This window comes from Schistocerca gregaria, chromosome X, assembly GCF_023897955.1.
Source record: "Schistocerca gregaria isolate iqSchGreg1 chromosome X, iqSchGreg1.2, whole genome shotgun sequence".
NCBI lineage: Eukaryota > Metazoa > Arthropoda > Insecta > Orthoptera > Acrididae > Schistocerca > Schistocerca gregaria.
Window position 1 is genome coordinate 714,294,851 of NC_064931.1, and position 17,254 is coordinate 714,312,104.

The 17,254-nt window shown below is 37.0% G+C and overlaps 1 protein-coding gene across 13 annotated transcripts in view; it reads right to left on the bottom strand.

Moving 5' to 3' along the window:
* The window catches only part of LOC126297741 (uncharacterized), a 387,999-nt gene extending 371,878 nt beyond the window's left edge, over positions 1 to 16,121 (bottom strand). For 9 of the 13 annotated variants that reach the window (XM_049988899.1, XM_049988903.1, XM_049988896.1 and 6 more), the window contains exon 1: positions 15,232 to 16,088. The gene's annotated coding sequence lies outside the window, so the exon portion shown is untranslated. Of the gene's footprint in view, positions 1 to 15,231 lie in introns of all 13 variants that reach the window. The other 4 variants (XM_049988898.1, XM_049988892.1, XM_049988891.1 and 1 more) reach the window with 3 other exon arrangements.
* Between the last annotated feature and the right edge of the window lie 1,133 nt (positions 16,122 to 17,254).

The window sequence follows — 17,254 nt, forward strand, 5'->3', positions numbered from 1 at the left end:
CAGTTATGGAGCTGTCTGGCAAAATTCCAGGAATTTCAGTGTGAAGGCATCAGTTCACTAGCAGCTAACTTCCGCTGCTAACTTCTGCAAGCCCTTTACATTACACCAAAAATTTGTGCAAGTACCTGCAGATTGATTGTAAATGTGTTGCATTGTGGGATAGACAAGTGGAAGTTTAGAGCATCATGCTACAAAACCAGAGCAGCTGCCACCATAGTTTTTATTATGATGGAAAAATCATGATCAGAAACAAAAAAATAAGGGAAATAAACATTTGGGTCTCAAAATGGATACACAGGTGTACACATTTGATTTATTAACAAACACTACCAAATGAACTCAAAATCAGGACTTCACTCAGATTAAAAACTTTCTGAGAATGTTCTATGCATGTGTCAAATCATGTCTATCTTACAACAAAATATTCGAAAAAAGGATATAAAAATGCTGCAAGAGAATGCCTCTTAATTACTGTGATTTTTGCAAACAGTATTTATTATGTCAATAAAATCTTGTCAGTTTGCAAACCCTGTCACTTCGAATCAAACACTCAAGTTTTTTGATACATGTGTGTCATCACCATCAGAAGTAAAAACAAAAACACTTACTACCAGGGTTGATATTATGTTCTACTTATATAGATGGAGTGGCAACGTCTGGAATATGGCAGCATCTGGAACCTTTCAGAGTGGGTTGAAGTGGCATGCACATAGAGCATGTGTCACATGTGCTAGGAGCAGACAGCTCCTAGAGCTCTGTCCCACCAGACGACAGAGTAACATCACATGGCACAAGGGGGTCAGCACTGTGTTTGAAACTGCTGTTCCCTCTGCCTATAAGTGCCAAGCCTACATCCTTGCTTTTGCTTGATGACCAAATACTAAGTGTGTGCCCCTAGTCTCTGTTAAACCTGTTTCTTTTTATTCTAATTTTGGCTGCTTCTTTGATAACAGAATCCTCGTATAATGATGTTTGCCCGTTTTCTAGGCAATGTTCAGCCATGGCTCATTCAAGTTCCTTTTCTTTTATACATCATAAATGCTCTGCACAACACTCAGCAACAGTGCTATTAATTTGACCTATGTAAATCCTATAGCCATCAAATACAATTTGAAAAGAAGATAGTTTTGGCTGAAGCATTATCATACAGCGATTTGTTATCAGAGAGGCAGCCAAAATTAGAATAAACAGCAACAGTTTTAAGAGACCACGGGCACACACTTAAAAGGGCGTGGTAGTGGGTGTTAGAAATTGAGCAAAAGCAAAGATGTAGAACTGACACAGGGATGTTGGAGCAGCAGTTTCATATGTGGTACTGGACCCTCACACCATGTGACATCACTAAGTTCCAGAGCAGAATGAAACTGCTAGGAGCTGCCCGACTTGCCTTTCATGCATGCATCACTCTGGCCCGCCTGTGGAAGGTTCCAGATGCTGCCATTACAGGTATTAAACCGAGCAGATTTTATTGAAAGACACCACTATGAAAGACTTCAAGAACACAGTATTTATTACTTCTACTGGAAACTTAATGAATTTGAAAAGGGAATACAAAAACTAGTGGAACCATATTACCAAAAGAACACCCTTCAATTACTCTGATTTTTTGCAAATCTTTAGTGCAATCATAATGCTTTTGTGTTTTCACTATGATTTTTAAAAAATCAGCTAAAAGTTAAACACTTTTCTACTATCATTCTATTTCCCTTCTGCTATAAAAAAATCATTGTTAAACTCTTTTCTCATTTCCTTGGCTGACGAACTACATACGTTTAGGGGTTTCAGTGGTACATTGGTTTCAGTTCATCTGTCTTTGTGCCATTCTTTTTGACACTGACATTTTCATATTGGCACTGAACACGCAAAACTTCTGCAAGTTTAAGAAAAACTTGTAGCAACTGGCAAGTTCAGCAAGTTGAAAGAAACTTGTTTCCATTAATTTGTGAAAGCTACAGTTTCATGTTGACAAAACTTGTGGAATTCTACTTGCTGTGGTTGCTTCCAGGTCAAGGAACTTGCAAAAGTAGCTTCTGGGAGTGCCTTACAGAAGTTTACTTAATAGTGGACATACACCTTAAGATCTACATGACAATCCAAGAAACTGACACCAATCTGTGTTCAAGGGTTAAAACTTACGTACCAGGTGATAACATGCCTTGGAACCAAGTTCCTACAATCTGACCTACAAACTTCATGTTTTAATTGTTTAACATTACTCAAGTGCCACAACACAGGAGTCACATCACTTGCAAATGTTTACAGAGGTGCATATCTGTTAGTACACAATTAACGAGAGAAAATGGTAGGCACTACTAGTGGTCTGTTTGACTGTCAGACTAAAAGGCAACAACGTGCAGTCAGCCCAGAGCACTACATGTCTGATTAAGCCTTAACTGAGGAGAAGTTGAAAGTAGTCACAGCAATGCTGGTGATATGCCAAGTACAAGTAATTTTAATTATACTATAGTGGAAGTAGTTTGTCAGTGCCCTGGTCCAAATAGTGAATGATGTGAGTAATTGCTTTGTCTTTATGGTAAGGTAGTGTAATACCATTTTTGGGTTTTTATAGATGGTAATGGACATGAAAGGTAAATGGAGGAATCTCAAATAGCAAATTACAATTCAGTCAGCTGATAATATTAAAAACTTTGTTAGATAAGCTAACATTACAGGACAGAACAACTATCGCTACTGGTTCAGCAAAGGGATGTGGTTACAAACACCAGTACTAGTAATGGAATGAAAAGTCACAATGAAACAACAAAACTGAAGTAGAGAGGGCACATGTGTGGTCTAAGTTTTTGAATATTTACATAAAATGCTGTCTCTACACACAATTGCCTAACCATAATTAAACCACAAATAACGTATGGCATCACAAGACTCGTGGAAATAAAATCATATTCTCCTCTGCGACGAAAGATGTGCTGTTGACTGGTTTATTCTTGATAATTGTTGTTAAATAGTTATTTGATGATATCACAAATCATGTTAATGTAGTAAGTGATTCAGAGTAGAACTTTTATGAATACTAACACTGTTAAAACATGGCAAGTGTTCCACAAATCTTTAGACAAAAGTAAATACACTATAATAATAAACTGAACTGGAAACGAAAACTGTGTTGGAGCAAGCACTCCTGTCACCACTGTAAATGGAATAGTTTGAAGTGATACATAATGAGGATCCACAGAGACGTTTTACTGGGACTGTGCATGACATTCAAGCACAAAAAGAGTATGCATTCAGATGATCATTATCATATTGTAGGATGATCGATGTATGAGACATTCCACCTCTAAGGAATTAACGTATCATGGGCAGAAAATGGAATTGTTTGGAATGGTTGGGTGAACAGAGAAGTATGACAGATTTCATTGAAATCAGATCTTCATACAATGAAATTAAATCTCTATGGGCAACAGTTAAAAGAGCAACAAGGTAGTAAGGAAAATGGCCAAGCAATAAATGATAAGTAGCCACATGTTTAATAATCACTTCCTTCAAGTAGCTCTGAAGATTGGCATGGACAGTTCAGTTCAAAGGATGTGGCAAAATAGTATATATGTGAGCAGCATTGCCTCAAACACAGGCAAATTACAACAACTCCATGCCCTGCTGAAGAAATTTAGAATCTAACTTCCTCAATACCAAAAACTGCAAGAGAGTTGATAGATCTAAAGTAGAATACTAAAATCCTGTTCACATATATGCAATGTTTTCAGCAATATATGCAACATAACTATCACTAAATAAATATCCCAGACAAACAAATAAGTTATTGTCAGACTCCCTTATAAGAAAGATACCCCACTAATAATTACTGACAATCTCACTACTTACCCCCTCCTCCACCCCAAAAAAATAAAAAAAACAACATACTGGAAAAACTTATTTATACAGAAACCGTAACACACCTCTCTCAAAATAAGATTCTTAGGCAGTCTACTTGGATTTCAAAAGGATCTGTACACAGATCATTATTTTTCAATTCACAAATAAGGTTACACAAAATTTTAATGACAAAATATTGGCAACCAGTATCTTATGTGACTTGTCAAAAACCTTTGATTGTCTAGTTAACAATATTCTCCTAAAGAAGTTCAAGTATTATGGTGTCGGAGACCTTGCTGGTAACTGATTTTCTCTCTATATAGCTCTAAAGGCACAAAGGTTTACATTAAAAAACTCGGGGAGTGTATATCGTGAAACATCATCAGCTTGGGGGATAATCATCAGATATATATACCACAAGGAGAAATATTTGGTTTGCTACTGTTCTTGTTTTATATAAATTATCTTCCATCATATATCCAAGAAGTAGAAATAGTCCTCTTTTGCTGACAAGACAAGTATTATTATAATGGAGTAAGTTAAACACCTGGATCTGCACATAATACTTTCCTGATATTAATAACTGGTACTCAGCAAATGGGCTCACCGAATTTAGATAAAACACAATAGGTACTATATGCAATTTAACACACTACAACACCTGAAAAAGCTATTAGAACTAATACATGAGTGTAAGTCAATGAATGAAACAGAAAATTCGAAATTCTCAAGTGTTTGTATTTATAAGAACCTAAAACTTTTAAATTATGGGTATCAGATTTTTGAGATGAAAATATAAAAAAGTTTACTTTTCCTATGTTCATTCACGAATGTCTTATGGTATCATATTCTGGGATAACACAGCATACCAGAAAAAATTGGTCCACGGAAGCATGTACTAAGGATAGTTTGTTGTGTTCACTCTAAAACCTCTTGCAGACAGTGCGCATTTTAAAAAATTTAGCATACTGACAACTGCTTCAGAATACACATGAAAATTGTTAACGACAATCAGTCACTAACATTGTAAATATAGTAATAGAAGGACAAACAATTTACACTATCCACTGCTCAACCTTCGTGTGGCACAGAAAGATTGGAGATATTCAGCCATAAAATTATTTTAGCAACGACACACACACACACACACACACACACACACACACACACACACACACACACACACACACACACACACACACACACACACACAGAGAGAGAGAGAGAGAGAGAGAGAGAGAGAGAGAGAGAGTTAAGTTTTTTTTGGGGGGGGGGGGGGGGGGGGCGTGCGGGAGGGGGTCCAGCAAGATGCCACCTTTTCCACTGAAAATAATTACAGTAATTATAAAACATGCTGATTCAAGACATGCTACATGCTGCCACAGGATGGTAGGTCTGCATCTGTTCAGGACTGAGAAAATTGGATACTTTTTCTTATTTCATCGATCTCACTTCCATCAATATACAATTTTTGCTGCAGTGATAACCTGTTTCGGGCTGAAATGCCCATTCGCAAAACACACATCTAAAATTAGAAAGTAAATGTCTTACAATAAGGTTTACAAATTTTATGCTTGTCCATATTACAGGTACCTATATGGTTTTAAAAATTACTTCTTATTAACCGCAAGTAGTCATATAGTACCAAAAGGCACCAATAGCTACTGCGCAAAAAGTCAAAGTGTACTCACATCGATTTTAGCCTGTGTGTGTACTGTCGTACCTCACTGACAAACCAAACTGACAGGTATTACTGTCAGTAGTAACAGGCCACCTTGATAGGTGTCGCCCTCATACGTATGCGCATGACCACCTTTTTTAGTTTTCTATGGTGCTGCGGCACCGACTGTCATTTATTGATAACACTCTTAAAAATTAGAAGGGTATCTATTTTATATTGCAGGAAATGTAAACAATTTTGTTTTACAAAATAACACAGCATCCAAATTAAACTCACAAAGCGAGGAGGTAATGACACAGCGTGCCCTCCTGTACACAACACACCATTTTTATTGCAAGATATATCACTAAGAATTACTGGTTTCCATTGGGAGTCTACATCTACATATATACTCCGCTAGCCAAGAAGCGGTATGTGGCGGAGGGCACAATTTGCGCAAAGTAATATCCCCCCACCCCTGCCCCCAACCCCCTCTGTTCCACTCGCAGATTGTGCGAGGGAATAACGACTGTCTGAATCCCTCTGTGCGAGCTCTAACTTCCCTTATCTTGGAATGGTGATCATTGCACGATTTGAAAGTTTGTGGTAATAATATATGCTCTACATTCTCAGTGAATGATCAGATTTTGAAATTTAGTGAGCAGCCTCTTCCGTTTAGTATGTCCCACTTCAAACTTCGTACAATATTTGTAACACTCTTGTGGTGGCTAAACATACTAGTCACAAATCTTGCCACTCTTCATTGGACCTTCTCTATCTCTCAAATCAGACCCAACTGGTACGGACGGGTTCCATAAAGACTAACAATAAGCTAAGACTGGATAAACTAACATATTGTAAGCTATTTCCTTTATTTAAGGACTGCATCGCTCCAGGATTCTACCAATAAGCAGCTATCTAGAGTTTGCCTTACCCATTACTTGTGTCATTTCGAATAGTCAAACCCAGATACTTGACGGATGTTACCGCTTCCAAAGACTGGGCATTTATTTTGTACTCCTACATTAATGGGGAGTCAATGCTAGAAATAAAATAAGGTAAAAACCATAAAACAGTTACATCTCTTTCACCTTACATTATTAGTGTAACCTTCAGTGAAAAACGCAGTTACACAATAAAATAAACATTACGAAGCACCATACTGATCATCATCTGACAATCATCACCTATGGCGCAACGGCCGTATTCAAAGGCAAAACTTTATTTCTACATTAATCATACATGTGTAAAATGGTATGTAAAGGAATTTATATAGAAAGTTTCAGTAATACACCATTATATACAACCACACCACAGAAGAGCCTCTTACAAATAAGATGTGCCATCACCACGTGTGCAGACAACTGGTCGTACACATTCGCGTAAGTGTATCACACAATTGTGCATGCACGCAACCTACACAAGCTAGCAACATTACAAACGCCTTTCACTCTGAAAGGGAATAACCATAAATTATGTTGGCTACTCCTTTATTTTCTAAAACATAATTGTTAACATTTCCTGTAATGTAAAATTGATACCTCCTACTTTTTCAAAATGTTATCAATAAATGACAATGGATGCAGCAGCACCATAGAAAACTAATAGGTGGCCATATGCACATGCAGAAATGTATGGACGCAGCACTTATCAAAGTGGCCCATTGGCTACAATATTTGGTTACATACAGTCACATGCACAGTAGACACAGATTAATATCAGTGAGTGTACTTCTTGACCACAGTCTGACTTTGTACAAAAGCTATTCATGCCCTTTGGTATCACATTGTATAACTAATTACAGTTAATAGCAAGGTATGTCTATAAGCACATAACTACCCATAATATGGACATGCACATGAACATTATTGTGCAATGTGTATTTTGTAATTTGAGGTGTGTGGTTTGAGTCAGCCCAAAACCAGTAACCACTGCAACAAGAAATGGATCTTGATGTAACAGACTTTAAAAAAAAATCAATTTCCAAAATATAAAACCGACTTGTTCTATATCATAGAGAGATGTTACAACAGTGAGCCACGAAAAATGCAAGTAACGAAGGTCATGCAGGCACTGGGCTTTTCATGTATTACAGTGTCAAGGGTGTACAGCAATAAACCAACACCACCGGAGTCAACTGCCATGGGCAACAAGGCACGTGCTGTTTGTTTTGTGTAGAGACAGCAAATATATGCTGGTGCACACTGCTGCTGGTCGCATGTGACAGTCTAGAAAGGCTCTCTTTTGTGGCAGTTGGAAATACAAAACACCAAACTGTGGCCAGTGTTTCTGCTTCTGTCTCTCTCCATACCAATTTATAGTCAGAAAAATATATCTGTCACTTGTTAATGCAACACTCCCTGTGTTTGCTTTGTGCCCACTGTAATGGACAATTAGCCTCCTCATTCCTACACTAAGATGAAAATCAATATTAATGTTCTACATGTAGTACATGCTACAGACAGATGTCATAGAATGAATCTACTGGCTGGTGTATCACGTGGTACAGTGTCCCAGTGTGCACTGCGAACTCTTCTCTTTCTTATGTGCACAAGGCACAGTTTACACCCAATACAGACTAATAAAAATTTGCTCCTCTTATTAATCAAAGAACTATAGGTGGGACTAGTGTCACTCAATGGACTGATGCCCTTTGAAGTAGGAGAGAGACGTTTCTTCTTCTTCTTCTTGATTGTGGGAACAGTTAAGTCTAAATGCAAGAGGTTCTACCTCAACATAATCCTCCGCAAGCCACCATATAATGCATGACAGTACTTTGTCCCTCTGCTACCCATTCCTTTTCCCATTCCATTCGCAAATGGAGCAAAGGAAAATTAACTATCAATACATCTCTGTATGAGCCTGAATTTCTCTCCTCTTATCTTCACGTTCCTTATGCAAAACGTACATTGGCAGTTGTAGAATCATTTTGCAGTCAGCTGCTACTGCCTGTTCTCTCTAAAGGAACTTTTACTCATTCAGTTCACCTAAAGCAATGGATATTGCAACAAGAAAACTGAAGCAGCAGCACAGTGCTAAGTTGTTTTCAACTATGCATAATTAACTGATGGATTTGCAGTGATGGCTGATCATTTTAGTTAGTGGAGGTGCTAATATGTCATATACTGTTTAACCAATTTAGTAGTTATCCAATCCCACCCACTGGAGCTTTTGTTTTTTAATGATATTACTTTTTCACGTCCTTTATTGCGAATCTTAAAATCTGTGATATACTCAGCTTTCTGGAGTCCAAATGGGTGTACTTTACTGGATATTCTGCTACGTCAACATCTGACTTTGCCACATTTATGAAGAATTTATTAATTTTTGGTAGTTCAGTGAATAATCCGGGGTGCGCAGATTCCTAAAGCTAGACAAAATTTATGAAGATATTCAAACACATAATTTGTTAAAATATTATCTATACAAGTTACTGACTGTGCATTTACTCTAGTGGCTAGCATGAAGTTTACTTTGAAGCCAAAGTTTTTTTATTAAGTCACTGAATTTTGACTACTGCTGCCAACTGATATTAATACTGAAGTCACTATCGGATAATCTTTTTTTTCCCCTTTTTTCTTAGAGATTTCAAAGCAGGCATTTAAATTTGACCAAAAAATCTTAAATTGTAGCTGCTTCTGGTATTCTGTAAATAGAAACTATTATGACATTTACATCCCTTAACTCTACACAGCAGCTTTTAAATATACACTCTTCATTTAAATAATATAAGTCATTTCTTATTTGATATTTTATATCAGAAGGAGGAAGTATGCAAGGTGATTTCTCATGTCTACAAAAGATATTGGCAACTACAAAATTTTCGATTTCATTAAGAATTTTAATCTTGTCAAACATTCGCCAGTGTTCATTGGGGGCAAATAACTTTGATATTTACACTTTAAAAACAATTTTTAATTCATCAACTTCATGACTTTTGTTTGGAAAGTCAGTACTCAGGCCATTTATATTCACCTGCATTAAGTAGGGAACCTCTTTCGTATTTATGGTTTACAGCATAATCTTTCTTGAGCACTGTTTCGGTCTTGCCATTTTTGTTAACAAACACTGTTTCTAATCCCCATTATTACTCAATTTCCCCCATTTTTCAGAATTTTACATGTATCAATGATCATTTTACTAAGAATTTTGGATCCTAACCTATTTGAAAGGAAACTGTCTTTAACTGAACATTTTTTGCTTAAGAATTTATTTGGATTTATAAATATAGTCCTAGATCATTGTACTTTCATTTAAATCATGACGATTCGCTTCATATATTGATCACCGACAGATCAATGTTGTGTGTCACCATATTAACAATCATCCAATTTATCAATGTTGGTGGTTAATATATTGTGCAAACAACTGAATGATGACAAGCAAGTGGGAAACAAAACATTGAAACGTGTACCAAGAAGGTAGCAGAAAACTACTATACACACTTTTATCTTAGACCAAGTAGTTCCTTCGTGTACCTACTGAATGGACACAGAATGAATGAATGAATGAATGAATGAATGAATGAATGAATGAATAATAATAATAATAATAATAAAGATGGAATACTGCTATCACTCACAGACCAATGAAACACGAGTCAAGAAAGTAGTCTTATCATTCATATATTTCACCCTTGAATGAAATAACAGCCCCCAAACAAAGAAATTATGTAGAACTAGATTTCACTAATTACAATGGCACCTAGCACTACACTAAAGAAAGAACTGCCTACCACAATAATATTTATCTGTATATTTTAGTATTTCACTATGAATCTTGTCTATGATGCCTTTGTTCCATGCCATATTTATTCAATGTTTCTGAGTGTTTTTCAGCTTGGTGGGAACTGGGAATAATGGAAGGAGTGTGTGAGGAGGAGCTACCAAAGTAGCTACAATTTACCAAAAGAGTGATGACTAATGTTTGTATTATCATCACATCTATTTTGGTGCTTCACAGATTGCAATGCTTTTCACTAGGCTACTACAATATTGGAACATAGCTTGATAAAGGAACTTAAATATTGCATAGTGTCTGTATTGCCTATAATACAAACAGGGGGGAAATGGAAATGTCCACGAGCAAATAACAAATAGTTCCTTCCTCCGATGTGCTACGTGTGTTGGCTCTACACTAAAGTTATCACATACACAATATTGTGAATTTAACCAACAAATCATCATCATTACCAACAGTTTAAACCGTAATTTAGTGGAAGACATGCACTTATGAAACCCAGAACAATTTTGTCACCAAATCAACTTACACCATTCATTAAAAATAATGTGATGATTAAATGTAATTCCTTACCAATTTTATGATATAAGAATTAATACCAGTCACTGGGAAACCAAATTTTAATAAGCAGCATGAAAGTTCTATTCGCACATAGGCCCTATATACTGCACAAAGTACTTTATCCTTAGATCCCGCAGTTCTATAATATCACAGAGAAAGTTCATCCTGTTTCATACTGAAATAATTGAGTGGTACTAGTCAATGTATCAGCCCTATACATGGCAAACAGCATACAGTTGAAAATAACAAAAAGAATATTTGACTTTGCAACTTAACTGCTAAACCAAATGTCTCATTTGCAGGCAATGCTCTTACTGGCACAGCTATCCAGGTAAGTCTCATTGGTTCTATTCAGCAGTGCTTCCCCTCACTTCCTCTAAAAGTCTCTCTGATGTGTCTACATACTAGTGCCTTGGGGAGAAAGGGTATGTAAAACCTGAGTGATGATTTTTAGTGCTACCACCAAAGGAATGACAACACAGACTTGATTATAGGAAAAACAGGTAGCGGTCTTAGGCTTATTGGTAGGATACTGGGGAAATGCTATCAGTCTAGGTCTATAAGGGCGATCGCTTAGAAAACAATTGTGCAAACCATGTACGGGGTCCATAACAAATACTTACAGAAGATATTTAACATATGCAGAGAAAGAGCGGTACCAATAATCACAAGTTTGTTTCAGCCAAGGGCCAGCTCATCGAGATGATGAAAACATCAAATGACAAATGCTTGAAGATAGGATGCCAGCTATCCAGTAAAATATTTCCTACAAACTCACAAAAAACCTGTATTAATTGAGGAACCTAGGAATATACTATAAACTATTGCATGTCTCTCTTGTTGTTGTGGTCTTCAGTCCTGAGACTGGTTTGATGCAGCTCTCTATGCTACTCTATCCTGTGCAAACTGTACTTACTGCAACCTACATCCTTCTCGTCAAGTTGTGCCACAAACTTCTCCTCTCCCCAAACCTCTCCAATACCTCCTCGTTAGTTATGTGATCCACCCAGTTAATCTTCAGCATTCTTCTGTAGCACCACATTTCGAAAGCTATTCTCTTCTTCTCTAAACTATTAATCGTCCATGTTTCACATCCATACAATACTTTCAGAAACGACTTCCTGACACTCAAATCTATACTCTATGTTAAATTTCTTTTCTTCAGAAACGCTTTCCTTGCCATTGCCAGTATACATTTTATATCCTCTCTACTTCGACCATCATCAGTTATTTTGCTCCCCAAATAGCAAAACTCCTTTACAACTTTAAGTGTCTCATTTCCAAATCTAATTCCCTCAGCGTGACCTGACTTAATTTGGCTACATTCCATAATCCTTGTTTTGCTTTTGTTGATGTTCATCTTATATCCTCCTTTCAAGACACTATCCATACCATTAAGCTGCTCCTCCAGGTCCTTTGCTGTCTCTGACAGAATTACAATGTCATCGGCGAACCTCAAAGTTTTTCAAAATATCCACTCGTGTACTGCCGGTCTATAGTGTCCAACGGGCATTATAGACCGGCAGTACACCCGTGGATATTTTGATTATCAAATACGCCGGGAGAAACTCAAGAATCACTCAAAGTTTTTATTTCTTCTCAATGGATTTTAATACCTACTCTGAATTTTTCTTTTGTTTCCTTCACTGCTTGCTCAATATACAGATTGAATAACATCGGGGAGACTCTACAACCCTGTCTCACTCCCTTCCCAACCACGCTTCCCTTTCATGTCCCTTGACTCATAACTGCCATCTGGTTTCTGTACAAATTGTAAATAGCGTTTCGCTCCCTGTATTTTACCGCTGCCACCTTCAGAATTTGAAAGAGAGTATTCCAGTCAACATTGTCAAAAGCTTTCTCTAAGTCTCTTGTAGGGATCTTGAAAATAAGACTGACCACTGTAAGAACAGAAGTATTAAGCAGTCAGTCTCCCATACTCCGTATATGGTATAATGGTAAGTTCCATTTGTTACACACTTCTAAGTTGCTTCCAGAATATATATGTAGAAATCAATCTCACTACCAATGTATGCAAATGGGGAAACAGGGAGAGGGGGGGGGGGGGGGGGGAGGAGGAGGGAGAGGTGGCGGGGGGGGGGGGGGGGGGGGCAGGGCAGGCTGAAACAACAAGGTGGGCTATAAGGCGTGGGCCTGGATACTTTCGCCAAGAAGAGCATTGCCACTGACACAAATCACATGCAGTCCTTATGTTTCATAAAGTTTTAGGAGAAAATGTTTGGGTATAAATATAGCCGAACACTTAAAAATAATGCAACTTCTGAAACAATTACATTCAGGTTATAAATGAAACAGCACAGACTGTTGAAGTTCTTCAGTATTCATTTATTTCATTAACCAGATTTCAACTTACATCAGACCTTTTATATTTACACAAGGCTAATCAATTGCTGTTTTAATGGCTAACATTTCCAAGCAACATCACTCAGGTGAGATGAAAGTGGCTATCAAAATGTGGCAAACTATTTCTTTTAACCTGCGAACTTTTCAATTCTGCTGCCTCTCCTTTACGTAAGTTTCCTGATCTTGTCTTGGATTCCATATTACAAGTATCATTGACTGGATTAAGACAGATTCTTGTGCTCCAATATGGTAGCAAAAATGTACATTAGGCAATTAAATCTATGTATGCGAACATTTATTGAGTACAGAATTCTGGCGTGGATCAATGGCTGAAAACAGCACATGAAAGTTTTAATTTCTATTGAACTGGAACAAAGAATCTTTTCAACAATTCCAAAATCAATGCCCACCTCTACATTGACAATCACATTTCTTCAAAATATTTACAGTTTTGAATACCAACAACAGCCTTACAGTACATTTATTTTCTAATTAACTTTTTCCCAGAAATCCCTTCTGACTTGCAACAAGCAGTGTTATTCAAAAATAAAACAGAGGAATAAAATAATTGTCCACATTACTTTTTAGTGAATATATCTCAGAATGGAGTGAGCTATTCATCAGTAAAATTCTTTGCTACAATGAAAATGAAAACAAAATGACAGAGTGCAGACAGCTTTAACTGCAGTTCTTTTTCTATTCACGGTTGTCTGCAATACATTGTCACTGGACGGGTACACAAAGCAAGTCAACTCTCACATTTGCCAACTGCCAGCATGTAGCCATAAATACTGATTGCTGTAAGTGTCCAAGTGTTATACAAATGACATGTTCCACATCATACTGTTCATTTCTAAAACATGTCATTTCTAAGCAATATAAAAATTTTTCCTTCAATAAAACTGAGACGTTATATTCGTTATACATGTATTGGCAAATAAAACTTGAAACAATCTGAATAGAGCTACACACAGCCGACCAGGCACAAAATTTTATGCCTACCTGACAAAAATGACATTCACATAAACCAATGGTTTTGAAGCACAATCACATTACAATAGTACGGACTAACTGGGGGGAACGGTACACAGAGTCAATGTTGACATCCTGAGGAATTTTATGGTTCACAAAACAAACACCTCATGCTTAACATAAAATCAGCACCAAGATAACTGAAGACATCATATGCACTCTAGATGCAGGAATATATAAAAACTAAATACTTCAAAGGCTTTTGTTTTTAAATACAGCTGATAAAAAGCAACAGGCAACGTAAATCACTCGCATAGGTTCAGCTATTTTTTTGTAATGTTTTCAAGTGTATCCATCTTTAAACTACTTCTATAATTTATGTATGTTATTTAAATCGAGAACAATGGTCCATATAAACGGGGGGGGGGGGCGGTTCAGACTTTTCAGTAATTCATGTGTACCGACTTACAACGAATACAATGGGCTTTAACATAATTTCTTTCAGCTGGTCTATAAAATATTACAGTACAAAGACGATGGCCAGCATATTCGCCCTCACTGTCAAACATATCCAACACTTAGCATCCAGAAACTGCAGATGACATTCCACTTACACATGTAAGTCATACAGTTTTTTAAATCACTCTTGGCAAGCCAATTAAAAAAATGCGCTGAATACTCAAATTTAAAGAAGAATCTAAGATTGGACAGGCGATGATTAGAGCCTACTGCACTTGCCACAATGTACGAAGCACCTGAATTTGTATTGCAAAACCTGGAAGAAATACTCCATAACCCCTGTTCTCAATAGGTTAGTAATCCCAACAGCAAACTCAAGCCGGTGTGGCATAACCCGTGTGGGACCGATTCACTTTTTCGCCTAGTGCGTAACCCTACAACATTTACAGCCTATTAAGGTACTATTGATTACTATGTTCGTAATTAACACTACCTTTCGTCGCGCTATTAACGCCGAACAATAGGGAACAAATTCTCTACGTTTTACGCATGCAGAAAGATTTTTGATTTAAATAAACATAAGGTCACATGCACGAACGGTGTAAATTATGATCATGATAAACTTCAAATACTATACTTACTATCACTTGGAAAACGCACGACACCACCTCACGTCAGCTTCATTTCGGTCTTTGTAATTACATTCTTCTACAGTTTCCCATTTCGCCGGCGGCGATTTAGGAGCCGTTCACTGATGCACAACACCAGGCGCGTTCCAGACAAACATTGTCGTAAATGTTTAACTCTTTGGTTTCTCCTTTTAATATTAAAACGTTCAAATATTTACGATAAATGCAGCACCTTTCGAACTAGTGAACACCGAGTACTTTGTCTGCAGAACGTTTCTTACGTACTCTTTTGTGCGTGTATATATACACACAAAGTGACAGAAAAAAAGGTGCGACTGGCTTATCCGCTATTCGTAACCGTCGTCGAAGTACGAATAACCGTTTTCAGAGTTCCTTTTCACTATTACTTCACATGTACGATTTCGTACTATGCAAACAAAAAACTTTGGCAGCTCTCTTTGTATGCTCTACGGGCACATACGGATAAGCCCCGTGTTCGTTCTATAAAATGTGCAAGTTAAGCTTTTTTTTATTTCCTCAAATACACTTCCACTGAAAACGCTGCTCCTGTTATCACACGAAGCGCTACAGGTTCATAGGTAAACTTGTCGAATGCTACAAGCGTCCACGATCTTATGCCGGTAGCAGAAGATATTTTGTATGTTTTGTCATCGACAAGCTCTTGTCACTGCCACTTGTTTAAAGTGGTATCACTCCAAGCAATGTGAAATATATGTTCAATAATGAACAAAAAAAATTATCCGACCGGAAAACCTTCGATGAGGTTACAGTACAGAAATTAGATTTTCACAATCGCCTGGAAAGCTCCAACTAGTAACTATCGCGCCAATACACTTTTACTGCCTTGATCAGAGATAATTTCTCCATGTTCTGAGACAAGCAGATATTTCTCTCACGTGAAGCTCTTTGCACATTCTGCTTTACTAAATCAAGAAATTTTTCGATTATAACTATGCAGAAACATGCAAATGTGCTGTTAAATTCACATATTTATGTTAAAAAAATTTATTTTGATTTTTTTGGGATTCAGGGTTTCGATTGGCGATTTTCTTTTGAGATGATCATATTTACGAGAATAACGGTCCGTCTAGTTCAACATCTCGGGTCGTTTATATTTTAGCAGTGCTTTAAATTTTAAAGAAACTGTTTTCCATTAAAGTGGGAAGAACAGTTGTAAACATACCTCCATAGAAGCCACGTACTCTTCAGCTTTCCAGTCTTTAACATTGTGCGAAATATAGATAAGAACAAAGACTGTTTTCTTGACTCCACTTGGGAAGTCAGTACCCACAATTTCAAGATAACTATGTGCTGTTCGTGTGATGGGGAACGATGCTAAAAGATATATTAAGCTTTTCAAGTTTTGTCGACAAAGAGTTAAGGGCAGATTACGGAATTACGAGGAAGAAAATCTGACATGTTCTTTTAACAGGAACTGAAGGAGCTGTGTGCCATACATGATTTACGGACAGTATGGAAATCCTAAATCTCGGTAGATAGACTCAAATTTAAACCTTCAGTCCTCTTGATGCAAGTTCAGTATCTAACTGAAAAACATTAATTAAATAGTTAAAAGAATTGACTGAAAGTGGGCCCAAGAACTGACCCTTGATGGAGTCTACATCTCTTTTTCTGTTAATTTCTCTGAAAATTAGAAACTTTTATGTGTTTCTGCATCTTTCTATTTTCTGTCAATGATTTATTGACCACTATCGAGATAAGAAACTGAATATCATCATCAATTACGTCAAAAGTGTTTGTATATATTTTGAGCCACTATAATAGACTTAATCTGATGTCTGCTGTCAGAAAAATAAATTTGATGCTAGAATGAGTGCGTGTATTTTGTGCAGAATCGCACTCTGGTGTGGGTCTTATTGCTTCTGTTAACAGGTCCGATTACACAGTCCATGGCGTTTATTCACACTGGTGGCAGCAACACTTCCAGATAACAGAGAAATACACTTTTCAGGGCAGATTTTGCAAAAATAAAATGGTTTCTGCACATCTGAGT